The sequence below is a fragment of the Crocuta crocuta genome, unplaced genomic scaffold (assembly GCF_008692635.1).
Source record: "Crocuta crocuta isolate KB4526 unplaced genomic scaffold, BGI_CrCroc_1.0 scaffold716, whole genome shotgun sequence".
In the NCBI taxonomy this organism is placed as follows: Eukaryota; Metazoa; Chordata; class Mammalia; order Carnivora; family Hyaenidae; genus Crocuta; species Crocuta crocuta.
Window position 1 is genome coordinate 188,952 of NW_027527389.1, and position 5,698 is coordinate 194,649.

Sequence of the window (5,698 nt, forward strand, 5' to 3'; positions counted from 1 at the left end):
TCTTGGCACATCCTCAAATACTGGAGACTATTAAAAATATAATAGCCTGCTTAGATAAACACAAAAGCTTGAGAGACAAAGAGTTGGGACAGGGTTGAAAGACAAGGTTCAATTCCTACCTAAGGCCACTTCCTCAAGATTGAGAGAGATAGTTGATCTATAAGAAACTAACACAAGGAATCAAGAAAGATGAAGAAATGGAGGAATGTGTTTCAAATGAAAAAGCAGGATAAAATTTCAGAGAAAAACTTTGATGAAATGACGATAACCAATTTATCTGATAAAGGGTTCAGAGTAATGTTCATAAAGATGCTCACTGAACTTGGGAGAAGAATGGGTAAGTACATTGAGAACTTCAACAAAGACATGGACAGTATAAGAAACTACAAAACAGAAGTCACAGAGGTAAACAATACGATAACTAAACTGAAAAATATGCTAGAGGGGTTCAGTAATAGACTAGAAGAAGAAAAAGAAAGGATCAATCAACTCAAACACTTGGTAGTGAACCTCACCCAATCGGATAAACTAAAAGAAAAAAAAAAAAGGATGTAAACATGTGAAGATAGCTAAAGGCTTCATAGGATCAAATCAATTACACTAACAGTTGTGCACTATAAGGATCCTAGGAGAAGAGAGAAAGGAACAGAAATATTTTTTGAAAATATAATTGCTGAAAATTTCCTTAACCTGGGAAAGGAAACAGATAGCCAGATCTAGGGATATCAGAAAGTTCCAAACAAGATGAATCCAAAAAGACCCACACCATGATATATAATAAATAAAATCTCAAAATTTAAAGGCAAGGAGAAATCTTAAAAGTAGCAGGAAAAAACCCCCAAACTTGTAACATAGACTGAACGGCCCCCCACCCAACCCTGTAAGACCCTCAGGAGATTATTCAGCAGAAATTTGGCAGGCCAGAGAGAGTGGCACAATATATTCAAAGTGCTGACTTAACAACAGTAGCAACAACAATGATAAACAAAACCAAAACAAAATAAAAAAGTCCCTAAAACTTTCAACCAGGAGTACTCAACTGGACAAAGTTATTATTATTCAGAATTGAAATAGATAAATAGTGTTTTATACAAGCAAAAGCTAAAGGAATTCATCCTCACTAAACTAGACTTACAAAAAATGTTCAAGGAACTCTTTTAGGCTAAAAAGGAAAGGTACTAATTAATAACAAGAAAACATATGAAAGAATAAATCTCATTGAAAATGTAAATATCTAGTAAAGGTAGTGGATTTTAACTTATAAAGCTATATAAAGGTTAAAAGACAAAATTTGTGAAAATAGGTATGATAACAATCATTGGTTAAGGCATACACAAAATAAAAAGATGTAAAATGTGACATCAAAAATAGGAGAATAAAATTTTGAGCTACAGGCTCAAACTTAAATTATTAACTTAAATAGACTGTTATAGATAGAAGGTGTGATATGTAAGCCTCATGGTAACCACAAAGCAAAAGCCTATAATAAATACAGAAAAGACAAAGTGAAAGGATAATATATATATCACCAAAGAAAGTCATCAACCCACAAAGAAGAAAGCAAGAGAAAAAGAAAAGAGCAGAGAGGAACTATAAAATAGTCAGTAAACAATTAACAAAATGTCAATGACTACATACCTATCAGTAATTATCTTAAATGAAAGTGGACTATATTCTCCAGTCAAAAGACATAGAGTAGCTGAATGGACAAAAAACCAAAACCCATCTATATGCTGCTTAAGACACCTTCTCTATTTGCATTGGCACACATAGTTCTGAAAGTGAAAAGAGAGTAAAAGATATTACATGCAAATGGCATGAAAAGAAAGCTGCAGTAGCTATGCTTATATCAGACAAAATAGACTTTAGAATAAAGACTATAAATAAGAGGCAAAGATGGATTTTATATAACAGTAAAGGAGTCAATTCAACAAGAGTGTATAACATACAGAAACATTTGTGCACTCAACATAGAAGCGACTACATATACAAAGCAAATATTAACAGACCTAAAAGGAGAAATAGCAATACACTAATAGTAGGAGATGTTAATACCCCACTTACATTGATAAATGGGTCATTCAGACAGAAAATCAATAAGGAAATTTTGGCCTTAAATGGCATGTTAGACCAGTGAACCTAACAGATGCATAAAGAATATTCCATTTAAAAACAACAGAGTAGGGACATCTGGGTGGCTCAGTTGGTTAATAGTCTGACTCTTAATTTTGGCTCAGGTCATGTTCTCACAGTTTCATGAGTTCAGACCCCACATTGGGCTCTGTGCTAGCAGTGTGGAGCCTGCTTGGGATTCTCTCTCTCCCCCCTATCTCTGTCCCTCCCCTGCTTGCTCTGTCTCTTTCAAAATTAATAAACCTAAATAAACAACAGCAACAACAACAACCCCCAAAACCCATAACAACAACAACCACCACCACAACAACCACAACAGAGTACATATTCTTCTCAAGTGCACATGAAATATTTGTCCAGGATAGATCATATGTTAGGCCATAAAACAACTCTTAATAACTTAATGAAGATTGAAATCATATCAAGCATCTTCTGATCACATAGTGTGAAACTAAAAATTGATTACAGTTGGAAAACCTTAAAATTTATGAATATATGGAGGTTAAACAACATACTACTGAAAGATCATTTGGTCAAAGAAGAAATCAAACGGAAATTAAAAAAAAGCTTTAGACAAATGAAAATGAAAATATAATATACCAAAAATATACCAAACTGTGGGATGCAATAAAAGCAATTTTAAGATGAGAGTTAATAGCAATAAATGTCTTCCTCAAGAAACAATAAAGTTTCAAATAAATAAGAACTTTATGCCTCAAGGAATTAGTAAAAGAATAAATGGAGCCCAAAGTAAGTAGGAAGAAAATAACAAAGACTGGAGCAGACATAAATTAAATACAAACTAAAAAGATGATAGAGAAGATCAATGAAACTAAGACCTGGTTCTCTAAAAAGATATACAAAACTCAGTAAGAAAAAAGAGGACTCAAATAAATAAAATCAGAAATGAACAGAAATTTCACAACTGATTACACAGATATAGAAACGATTATAAAAAATTACTATGAACAATTACACTTCAAAAAACTGGACAACCTATAAGAAATGGATAAATTCCTAGAGAAATACTACCTACCAAGACTGAATCATGATGAAATAGAAAATCTGAGCAGACTAATTACTAGTAAAGAGACTGAATCAGTAATCAAAAATTTCCAACAAACAAAGGTTTAGGACAACTTCACTGATGAATTTTACCGAACATTCAAAGAAAAACTAATACCAATCCTTCTCAAACTCTTTTAAAAAATGGAGGAGGAGGGAACTCTTCCAAACTCATTTTCTTTCTTTTTTAAAAATTTTAATGTTTTATTTATTTCTGAGATAGATTGAGAGAGACAGCATGAGCAGTGGAGGGTCAGAGAGAGAGGGAGATACAGAATCTGAAACAGGCTGGAGGCTCTGAGCTGGCTGTCAGCACAGATCCCGATGCGGGGCTCGAACCTAAGAACCGCTAGATCATGATCTGAGCCAAAGTCGGACGCTTTACTGACTGAGCCACCCAGGCACCCCGCCGCCCACCCCATTCTCATTTTCTTAGGCCAGCATTATCTTGATGCCAACACCAGACAAGGATGCCACAAGAAAAGAAAATTATGGACCAATATCACTGATGAACAGAGATGCAAAAATCCCCAAGAAAATATTAGCAAACTGAATTCAATAAGATGTTAAAATGATTATACACCATCATCAAGGAGAATTTATTGCAGGGTTGCAAGGATGATTCAACATCTGGAAATCAGCGTGATCTACCACATTAACAAAATGAAGGATGAAGACCACATGATAATTTCCGTAGATGCAGAAAAAACATTTGATAAAATTCAACATCCATTTATTATGAAAAACTCTCAACAAAGTGGGGGTAGAGGGAACATACTTCAACATATTCATAGCTATATATGATAAGCAAGGACAGTACCCATGATATATTTTTTACTGTTTTTAATATTAAATCTGTCATTGTACTCTCAGCTTCTGATCATGTATCTTTTCATATTGTCTAAATTTAACTTCAATATTTAATAATAAGGTAAATAATTATTTAAATTGTTATGCATACTGGTATCCATAGACTGATGATCAATATAAAATAGAACTTCAGGTCATTTCTGAGTTAATGAAAAGGCTCATCATTGAATACATTGGCTTGTGTTATGTAGAAATCATGTTAGTCAATCTGAAAAAAATGTTTAAATGGAATTTGGTAGATACACTGCAGCTCTTAAAATTAGTTTTTTAAAAAATACTTTTAGAGGATGCTTTGAAATTAACAGAAATTGTTGGTGCTAAGGTATATATTTGTTAAAAAAAACAACACCCCATTTCTCTTTGAATCTAAAGCTAAATTTATAAACTTAAACATTTTGTATTCACAGAGTCTTTAAGAAGACAAATAATGTTGTTTAGGTCATCTATGATCCTACAAAATTTCTGTCTACTTTTTTCTACATAATCTGAGATAAAAATGTATTAAAACCTCTAACTATTATTGTATAAATGACCATATTCCCCTCTAATTTTGTTCATTTTTGTTTCATGTAGTTTGAAGATTTCTTATTAGGTCCAAATATCTTTATGAATGTTTTGTCTTACTGATGAATTAACTTACTTATCATTAATAAGTGTATTCATGGTAATACTCTTGAGTTGACGTGCATTTTATCTGATATATTTTAGAAAAATTCCCATTATGCTTGTTTTCATGGTGTATTTTTCTATATCCATCTACTTTATATTTAAAGTGTATCTTTTCTAGCCATCACATGGTAGGGTCTCTTTTTTATACATTTAGATAAACTCTACCTTTTAATTGGGGAGTTTAGTCCATTATTTAATGTAATTATTATTATGGTGGAATCTGTGCATATTATTTTATTAAGTTTCTGTTTTTCTTGTTTTGTTTTGATTCTCTTTTCCCTCTTTCTGGTCTTCTAGATTATTATAAATGTTTTTAGATCTTAAATTTAATCTCTTTATTAATGTTTTTTTCTAAACCTTTTTTTATTACTTGTTGTGGCTCTAGGGATTCAAATATATGCCTCCTTAATGTCTCAGTCTGCTTAGAGTTAATATTGTGTCATTTCTCCAATAAAACAGAAAACATGAATCCATTTGGTTCATCTACCCTCACCTCCCACCCTTCAGTTATAGTTGTCTTATATATTAAATCCACGTACACTATAAATTTCACAACATAATAATGTAATTTTTACTTAATTATATGTATTTTAAGGACATAGAAGTAAAAAAAAATGTCTTCTGTAGTTGTCTAGATACTTTTGGTGCCAGCGCTTTTCATCTTTTCCTGAAGATTCACATTTCCTTTTGGTACCAATTACTCTAACCTGAACAACTCTATTTAGTATTGCTTTTACTGTAGATTCTTAGCTCACTTTTGTCTTTGAAGGATATTTTCAAGTGGTATTGAATCCTGGGTTGACAGTGTTTTTAAAAAGAACTTTAAAAATGGTTTTCCACTGCTTTTTGGTCAGTATAGCTTCTGATGTGAATCAAGTGGTCATTAGAATTGTTCTGTGCTGCATGTAATATATCCTTTTTCTTTGTCTACTTTGAAGACTTTTTGTTCATCGTGTGTGTG